This window comes from Sciurus vulgaris (assembly GCF_902686455.1).
Source record: "Sciurus vulgaris genome assembly, chromosome: 15".
In the NCBI taxonomy this organism is placed as follows: domain Eukaryota; kingdom Metazoa; phylum Chordata; class Mammalia; order Rodentia; family Sciuridae; genus Sciurus; species Sciurus vulgaris.
Window position 1 is genome coordinate 6,288,680 of NC_136476.1, and position 10,676 is coordinate 6,299,355.

Here is a 10,676-nt window from a genome sequence, read left to right on the forward strand (position 1 = left end):
TTCCCATAGCCCCCTATTCCCATGCAGTCACAGCCTCCCCTACTGTCAACTCCCCAAATCAGAGTGTACATTGTTACAAATTTATGCATCTACACTGACACTTTATTATCACCCAAAGTCTAGTATTCATTAGGTTTCAATTTTTATGTTGTAGGTTTTTTCAAATGTATAGTGATATTTATCCACTACCTATTTTCTTAAAACATAGTTTCACTGTTGGGACTAATGACACATTAACTAACTCAGGCTGACTCCTTACTTCCTGGCGAGTGAGCAAGATCAAGGCCTCAAAGGCGGTTTCAATAGTTAATGACGATGAATTGGACCACCGTCAGGGATTGGTTAACAATAGTTCCGTGAACGTGATCAGCTCGTGCTTGCCATATAGTCTTATGGGACTTTTGCCTGCTTGAACACCCCATGCCTTGCTGACCTTTAAGCTGATTGGTTCCCGCCTAGCCCCCACCCTACATAAAAGCTGTGTGATTTCCTCTATAAATGAGTTCCTGCTGTGACAGCTCTCCCTGACGAGTCTGATTGTCCTCTGCCTGGAGGGCAGGGAGCAGGCGGTCAGTCGGCCTTACCTATACCGGTCTGACCTTGTTGGGGAGTGTCCCCTTCCCTTGCCACTGGTCAAGAAGAGCAAGGGGGCTTAAGACCCCAACATTTCACTGCCCTAAAATCTCTGTGTTCCACCTATTCATCCCTCCCTTCCTTCTCACTAGACCTGAAAGTCACTGATGTTTTTACTTTCTCCATAGTTTTGCCTTTTCAAGAATGTTACATAGCTGGAATTATGTGGTCTAGTTTTTTTAGATTGCAATCTTTCACTCAGTAATGATCATTTAAGTTTCCTACATATATTTTTGTGATTTGATAGCTCATTTCTTCTTGGTATTAAATAATAACCATACAATTTACATATTAAAATTATACAATTCAATAATTTATCCATTTCCACAGTCAATTTTAAAACATTTTCATCGCTTCAAAAAGTATTCCCCAGAGGTCAGTCGTGATTGCGGAGCTAGCTGGCAGGCAAGCAAGCCCACCCCACCCCCACACACTGAGGTCAGACGCCATCACTGAGCGACCCTGCCTGACCCCCATCTGGAGGTAGGACACCATCGCTGAGCCTGCCTGCCTGCCCCTCTACTGAGGAGGGACACTGCACTTGCCTCTGTGCTGACTCAGCACACCCTTGCTGGGCTCCCCAGCTTCTTTATAGGCTGGTGCAGGCATTTTGAATTATTCCTGAGGGCATGGCCATCATCATTGGAAGGGCAGCTCCCTTCCTAAGACACCTACAGGAGGCTAGAGGACCTTTGGCAAGACCCAGGAGTCAAGAAGAGGAGGTATTGAGAGACTCGGGACCAACTCAGAGCCACCTCCAGACATTTCACATATATGGAATTATACAATACATGCCCTTTTGTGTCTGTCTCCTTTTACTTCATATAATGTTTTCAAGGTTCACCCATGTTGTAGCATTTATCAATACTTCATTCGTTCTTATGGTCAAATAATATTTCATTGTGTGGATATACCACATTTGTGTGTCATTTTTCCAGTGGTTCATTTTGGTTGGATTTCACATAAGTATCACTACACAGTGGTTGGGTTGGAGGCAACCTCATTGTTCACCACAGATAGTTTGAGAAACTATACTTAAATGTACATGCTCTACTGAGAAGCCTTGGTATGAGGGTTAATTTTATGTGTAAACTTGACTGGACCATGGAGCATCCAGATATTTTTCAAACATTACTCTTAGATGTGTGTGTGCATGTGTTTCCGAATGAGATAAGCATTTGAATTATTTGGCTCAGTAGAGCAGATGACCTTCCCCAATACTAATGAACACCATCGAATTCCTGACTGGGATACAAGAGTGAGGAAGGGAGACTGTCCCTTTTTTCTACCTTCCTTCATGAGCTGGGACATCTGTCTATTGTACCCTCAGACTGAGACTTACACCAGTGGCTTCTCTGGTTCTCAGGCCTTCGACAAGGACTGAATGACACCACCAGTTTCCTGGGTCCCCAGGTTGTAGTTCATGGGACTTCCGTACCTTCATTAATTGTGTGAGACAATTCTTCTTCATAAATCTCTTCACATATAACGTGTGTGCTTGTGTGTGTGTGTGTGTGTGTGTGTCCTACTGATTCTGTTTCTTTTGGGAAGCCTATCTAACATGCTTGGGATGAATTAGCAGATTACTGGGGAGAACTTTCCCTCTTCCAATAAGAAGGGAGAAAAACAAATTCCTTATATTGTGAGGCCTATTGTGAAGAAGGAAAAGACTCTCCAAGTTGACGTTGACTTTCTTATTTTTTCTTGCTTTCCTCACAATTGACCTGTCCTTATTCAGAGTCCCTGGTAAGAATTTTCTCTGCAAAAACTTTGCATATGACTCTTTTAATAGGCTAAACATCACATGGGCATTCACCTACTTTCCCTATTAGAACTTTTATTACGAGAATCAAAGTATTCAAATGACTCTCCTAAGCCATTAAGAGCAAAACAACTTTGAGCTGGAGTAACACAAGTAATTACTAAACTGAGCTGTATTCCTTTGCTATGCTCTTGGCACTAAGGTATGGAAACTCCAGAGTCCTATAAGGGGTTTGAAGAAAAAAAATGTTTAAGATAAATTTCAGGGATCAAATTTTCTCATTAAAAATACATTTTAGAAAATTATTTTAGGTTAACTTGCTAGGGCAGCTATTCAGCAAAGAAACATGTAGAGTAATTTGGCAAATTGAGGTTTTCATTTCTCTCTTAAAACAAAATGGAGACAAAACACAATTAAAAATACAATTTAAAAAAATAATGAGAAAGTGTATTTTGATTCTTTTTGTAATTAAAGCTTTGCAATTAAAGTTTTGCTGGGGAGCAACCTGTGTTTCTAATCTTATGCCCCATGAAGGGCTAGTGCAGGGAGTAGATGAGACTTCTGCTACACTCAGAACTGGAAGTAGTCTTTGAAAACCTTCCAGTCTGAGAAATCTACCCTGGTTTCCTCATTCCTCATTTGAGAAATTGAGGTCAAGATAGATTATTTCTTTTCTCCTTAGTCCTTTGGTATCTGTATGCACGTGCATACATATCTCAGGAAGCTGGGAAACTGGATGTTTACAAAATTTTAACATAAATTAGACAAATAACATAGGGTTTCCCTTCCAAACTCCTAAGTCAACTTCTTAGTTCCTTTCAACCCATCTTAGGACTCTTTATTTCCATTCCAGTTTACTTAGAGCCACATCCTAAAACATAAACCAGGAACACCTTTGCCATTGGAGTATATTAGCCTGACTTTCTACCCTGACCCCACCCTTTATCCTGCCATCACATGCCCTCAATTTGTCAACTTTCAACTCCCAGTCTTTAGTTTTTGCACTTACTCATCTATCCACTAATTTATTTCCTCCCTCTTCAAGGTAGGCCTCAAGATCTCTCAGGCAACCTTCATTTAGCACTGCTCCAAATGGGCCTAATACACCCCATTTAATCCTTACTCTCTGGCAAACCCCCCACTCTGCCTTTTCTAGAAATGTCTTCCTATAAGTGACTGATTGCTATTGGATTCAAATCTTAGAAATCTACTGGAACCACCATAAATTCACGATATGCACTAGCATGAAATGGAAATGATTCACTCATTCATTCCCCCAAATAATTATTCTATGCTTGCTTTCAGTTAACAAGCCTTTTGGAACTTACGCCACTGATTCCTTAGTCTACTCTTCTATACTTACATCTATTTCAAACCTCCTGCACTTCCCTCAAAATGAGGCCATCTCCTCTTAGCAGATGTGCTGGACTCATAAATCACAAAGGAACTGAAGACATTCAGATGGAAACTTGGCATGGAAAACATTTCAAAAACTATCAATTCCTCCTTTTTTTCTTCTTCCTGTTCTATACAAAGTTTTCTTTCCAAGGTTCCAGCCTCAAAGGAATTATACTTCTGGAAGTGTCTTTATTGAGAGCTCACATTGAGTTTTGACAGATTGACACAAACTAGCCAACCATTCTTTTCGGTCTTTCCTTCTCCTTATGAGGAACTCAACATATTTCTTTTAAAAATGTTATTACAAAAATGTTTAAACATACAGGAATAGATAGAAAAATGAAACATATAGGGACAGATAGACAAACAAAACTCCCCATGAACCCTGTCCTCAAATTTTACAATTATCAGCATGGGTGCTATAACCCATCTTTTATATAATGATTGAAAGGCAAAAGTCCATTTACATACCTTGTTATCCATCTCTCAGATGATATGCTATGTGGCCTATGTTAAGCATATTCCCATGATATTTATCTTACCAGGAACACATGCACAACACAGATATATAGCACTGGTGATTAAGAACAGGGAGCATCATTTGATAATCAGTTCTGCTCTGCCTTTTAGTCAACACTGCGAAGTCTATCAATTCCTTCCCCGACTCCACACAAGAAGTAACCTTACAAAACTCAGGGCATAATATTGTATTCACATAGTAAATATAATATGAAAAAAAAATAGAAGCAGTAAATTGTACATATGTACATTAGTCAGATTTCCATATCTGTGATGCAAATACACAGCAAGAAAATTTTAGGGAAGAAAAAGATTATTTTGGCCATGATTCTAGAAGTTTAGTACATGGTCAGCTGAGTTCATGGCTCTGGGCCTAAGGATCATGGCAGAAGGGCATGGTAGAGGAGCTGAGGAGCACTGATCCATTTATCCATACAAAGCAGGCAGGAAGGAACAAGGAAGGCAGAAAGGGAGAGCGAGGGAAGGAGTGAGGGAGGAAAGCAGGGAGGCAGGGAAGAGAGAGAGAGAGAGAGTGAAAGAGAGTGGGAGCTGCAGCAAAGGGCACACAGCCAGTACCCACGTCCTTCAGTCATGCCCCTCCTGCCCCCAACACCACTCAGTCAGTCCATTCAAACTGAAATGCTGCAATCAGGTCACGACTATCATAACCTAATCATTTTATTTCTGAATATTTCTTCTTTAACACAGGAACTTTTCAGGGACACCTAATATCTAAACCATAACAGTGTAGATAAAAACTTGAGATTATCTTATATAAATGTATACAAATATTTAGAGGAAAATAATTTTTCCTGTCACATGGTTAAAATGAGTTGTGTTTCTACTTAACTATATTATGTCAAAGAGTTCTGTTCCCCATCCTTCCCTAAATGCCATCAAAAATAAAAGATTTTGTGAAAATACTTAAACCCATTAATCTTCAGGGAACTATAATTTAAAACCACTGAGATATTGCTTCACACACTAGAATGGCTGGAATAAAAAAATCAGAAAATAAGCATTTAAGAGAATATGAGAAATCGGAAGACTCATACACTCCTGTGGAAATATAAAATTGTGTGGCTGTTTTCCATCAAAATGTTAAACACAGAATTGCCTTATGACCCAGGAATTCCGCTCTTAGGTATAAGAGAAATGAAAACAAGTCCATACAGAAACTTGTACACTAACATTCATAGTAGTGTTATCCATAATATTTAAAATATGAGAACAACCCACATAATAGACCAATGAATGGATAATTGGTTGTATATACATACAGTAGAATATAACTTATCCATAAAAAGAATAAAATAATGAGACAGCCTACAAAATGAATGAACTGTCAAAACTGTTCAATGACAGAAATCAATTACAAATACCATAAGATTCCATTCTTATGAAATATTCAGAAAAGGGAAAATAAAGATAGAAAATAGAGTAGCAGTTTCTTAGGGCTGGGAGACGATAAATGAAGTGTACAGGGTTTATTTTGGAATCACAAAAATATTTCAAAATTGACTCATGAGAGATGCACAACTCTGTGAATTCATTAAAATTATTGAATTGAATAATGTACCCTTTATGCAGAATTACCTATTGTTATTATTTTGATCTATTGGCATTCTTTAATTTTGTGTATTACATACATATGCTAAAAAATACACATTAATTCCTGAGTATTTGAGAATAGGTCATATATCATGTTCTTTTTTCTTACTATTTCTTCACATATCAAGAATTATCCCCTTCAGTAAATTTAACATTGACATAAAACTTAAAGCTAATTTTTCATCCATGTTCCATTTTTTTGGCCAATATATCCAATAATATCTAGCTTTATTTTTATTTTAAATCTCCATTTAAAAAAATCCAGTGTAGAATCATGCATTGCATTTAATTGTCATGTGTCTTAGTTTCCTTTAATCTGGAAACATTCTCAGCCTTTCTTTTTATATGGCCTTTCTGGAGAATATATTCTATGCGCCATTTTTATAACTGCTTCTCATCTGGAAATTTTTTGGTGAATGTTATCTTACTCAGATATTACAGGATGTTTTTACATTTGTCAGTCCTGGGACCTCAGGGCCTATCAGAAATAGATTTGTTATAAACAACAAAAAACAACAATACCGAAAGCCTTGTGGAGAAATTCCAAACAGCAAGATCTTCTGAGGTCAATGTAGGTAGATGAGAGGAGGCAGGCTTGAAGCACATCTCTGTTTTGGGAAGAGATAATGAGCATCTGTGAATGCAGAAGACAAGCAGAGAAAGGGGCTGTTATTACTGGAAAACCATCATCAAACAGAAAAGAAAGGACACGGCGTCATGGGACCAAGGCAGATTCATCAGATTCAATGGGGAAACAGCCATGAAATGGAAGGAAGTGACACATGACTGATTTTCAGCTCTTTACACTCTAGAGAACGGAGCTTTAGGGTTAGTAAATGTTAAACATCTGACTAACACAGGAAGATAACACAAACACATAAACAATACCAGCATAAGTGATATCTTGTTTTAAAAACATAGAGTAGGGCTGGGGTGTTGCTCAGTGATAGAGCACTTGCCTAACATGTGCTGGGCCCCAGATTTGATCCCCAGGCACAAAACGAAACCAAATCCCCAAACAAAAAATATAAAGAAGACAATAGTAGTGTTAGAAGAAAGTGAATGGAAAAAATTATCTTATAAATCCTTTTATGAAGGAAGTAATCGTAGATATGATTCAAAACAAAAGACTTTGCTAAATATAATCTCAATTGTGCTCACAAGAGGTAATATAATGCTAAAAAGAACCTTGTTCCCTAAATCAGGATGGGTTTGGTATGCAGGTTGTTGTCCAGCACAATAGTTCTGTGAAAGTGAAGCAGAATTTTTAAATGTAGGGAAAGACAGAGGGGATTTGGTACAACAGTGAAGGAGAAGCAGGGAGAATGTTGTGGAGGTGGAAGCTGGATTTGAGAGCTTTGAGGAGCAGAATAGCTTTAATAGGGATTTGTTTACAATTACAAAAAAAAAAAAAGGACTATGCAGGCATTGTTCTTTGTGCACTAGAAAGTTATAGTTCTAAAAACATTCCTGTTGCTATTTCACTGTTGCAATGCTTGGAGCTTCCTGCAGCACTCAGGAAGCTTATTGTCCAAAGTTACTAAGTGGGCAGGCTCGGAAGTAGCACCACTGGTGAAACATTATGGTTGTCTTGTCATGTTTAGAATTCCTCTATCCCTGGAAGCTTTGTGCCAGAGATCAAGGTTGAAACTGATAAGACTGTTACACACAGCCTCTTTAGGCAGGGCATCACCATAGCAACTAAGCATCCTCTACCCATGCACAGAAATATTCCCAGGCAGCGGGCACACAACAGGCATGAAGCAATCAGGGGCAACAATCTCAGTCACCACTCTCCACATCAACCAGTATTGTTAAATCCAACAAATCATCCTTCAAAATTGAAGAAAAAATAAAAAACTTCCAAGGTAAGCAGAAGCTAAATGAATTCATGACTACAGAGCTGAAACTACAGAACTTATTTAAAGAAATACTGCCCACACAAGAAGTGAAAAATGAACAAATCTCACTTGAAGAGTAGCTAAGTAAATGAGAAACAGAAACAAATTACATATTGTAAATCAAAATGATAGAACTTAATAAACATCTCTATAACAATGTAAATTATCTATGTAATTTTCTCAACTCTGTGATTAAAAGACAGGCTGGCATGATGAATTGAAAAACAAGACCCAACTACATGTTGTTTACAAGAGACTCACCTTACAGGCAAAGACAGTCACAGACTAAAAGTGAAAAAATAAAATTGATATAGCATGTCAATGGAGCCCGAAAACAAACAGAAGTAGCTATTCTCTTATCTAAAATAACAGAATTCAAAACAAAATTAATCAATAGAGGCAAGATCATGTCATACTGATAAAGGGAACTATTCAGCAAGAAGATATAATGATAGTAAATATTTATGCTATAAATGTGGGTGCCAATAATTACATAAAACTGACACTGCAAAGATGAAAGACTCAGATCCCAGTGTAATAATACTGAGTGACTTCAATATGCCACTCTCACCTATAGATAGGTCATCAAGACATAAATCAGTAAAGACAATTTGGACCTAAAATATTATAACTCAAATGGACATAACATATATCTTTAGAATATTTCATCCCATATCAATTGAATATACTCTCAGCAGTCCAATGAAACCTCCAAAAGAGACCATATTTTAGGCTACAAAGCAACTCTTAGCAAATACAAAATAAATGTTATAATTCCTTGCACCTAACTACATCATAGTGGAATTAAATTAGAAATCAACACCAAAGAACCCATGAAGTCAAAAGATTAGGCTAAAAATTACCAAAATAATTCATTGTATCTTTTCAAGTTCTCAACGACAACAAAAATTTTTCATTAGTTTAAAAATTAAAAATCAATGCCTAATTCACTGAAAAACTAAGTTGGGTTCTTTCCTTAAAACTGGGAATACTGCAACATCAAGTATTTACTGGTTTTGCAAGAGAAAATTGACAACCCCATTTTTACATACTTACTTAAATGAGAGTTTGAAAAACTGTGAAAACTGAAAAACTGTGACAAAACATTCCAAATCTATGACATTAAATTGGAGAAAAAGATACTCTCAGCACATTTGCCCACCAAGTACAGAGAAATGTACCATCAGAATATTAGCTGTGTGTGGTAAGAGGGAGGAAAACAGATATAGTGCCCAGTATGTCAATAGGACATAAAGGCTCTGAATAAGTCACCATCTTCAATTCTGGATAAATCTCATATTTAACAATTTTCTAATGCTTCAAATGGTGGTCTTCTCAGCTACCCATCCTAAGAAGTCAAATACAAGCATGCAAGTAAATTCGCAGCCAAGAGGATCCATGTTGAGAACAGTTAAGGAGGCTGTGATGCAACACCAACAATCTGAATGGCCCTGACACACTCAAAATATCAATTATTCAACAAAATCCTGAAGCAAACTCTTGCTAGTCTAGTTACACTGCTGAATACTAAAGTAGCATGTTTTTTCCCAAGGTTTTAACTTAGCTCAAAGAATCTTTACACTGTTAAGTATGAGACAAAAGTAAAGTATTTCCCCTTTTTAAATTTACACAGCCGTTCAATTAGCTTTATTTGCAGAGCAGGGATTTTCTTTTTCAGACTCCAATGGAGCCTAGATAACATCATTACGCATGATTGTCAATTTGAAAGAAATCTTTGTAGAACATTGAAAATAGCAGATGTTGGTGCTCCTCAAGAAGAAGCAAGTTTGACTCTCAGCAGTGCGCTCTCTAGGCCTCAGTTACTCAGAAGCAATTCTGCGGCAGCCTCTACATCCCGTGATTTTGAAGTCAAGGCCACTATTACTGCATTTCTAAGGAAGCCCATGGAAAAACATGCTTTTTTTTTTTTTTTTTTTTTTTTTTTGGCGTATTCCGGACTAGAAACTGCTGCTCCAGCAAACATGTCGAGCTGCTTAACTGAACATTTTCAGATTTTGTACTGCTTTGCTACTACCGCATCTTGTGGATCAACCGGTTCTGCAGCTGCCAATAATGCTTGCAGTCACAGCAATACCGTGCGTAGAGTCATTGCTGCTGCCCATTGATCTTCAGGATATCAAAAAAAAAAAAAAAAAAAATAGCCCGTGACAGAACTAATATTAGGATGCCATATTTTAGTGAAAAACCCGACCTTAGGGGGATTGAATGGATGTATTTCTGGTATTTTTATCTCTAGTTGATATCTTCCTCCTACCTCCTGTGTTACAGCTACGACCACCTCCATCACTCACACCTCTTCCTCCACCGCCTCTTCCCTCCGTGATTCAGACCAAGCACACGAAGGCTGCCCTGCCGCCGTGCTCTCCTCAGTGTGGAATCACCTCCACTGGGTCTGTGTACAAGGAGGACGTTGAAACGGGTCCGGGTCCGGGTCCGTTATAGCCCCAACCGCCACCGCCGCCGCGAGCCCTCCGCGAGCCCGCCCGGAGCCAGTCACGAGCTCGCCGCGAGCCAGCCACGAACTTCTCGCGAGCCCGCGGCGAACCCGCGCTGAGCCCGCACCTCTCTAGGGAAGCTCTGGCCGCGTGACTCCGCCCTGTCTGCCTCCGGGCTAGAATGATGAGTGGGTGAAAGAATTATTCAGGGGAGAAATTTTAAAATTCTTAAATTCTAATGAAAATAGCCATACAAAATACAAGAAACTCTGGGACACGATGAAGGCGGTGCTAGGAATTCTGGTCAGAGCAATTAGGCCATGGAAAGAAATAAAAGGGCAAAAATAGGGAAGGAAGAACTGAAATTACCACTGTTTAAAGACACAACCCTATGCT

The 10,676-nt window shown here is 38.5% G+C and overlaps 1 pseudogene across 1 annotated transcript; it reads right to left on the reverse strand.

Moving 5' to 3' along the window:
* Positions 1–9,640: 9,640 nt before the first annotated feature.
* LOC306644602 (ubiquitin-conjugating enzyme E2 K-like) lies at positions 9,641–10,131 on the reverse strand (annotated as a pseudogene). Its single transcript has one exon. The product of its transcript is annotated as a ubiquitin-conjugating enzyme E2 K-like (transcript).
* Positions 10,132–10,676: the final 545 nt, after the last annotated feature.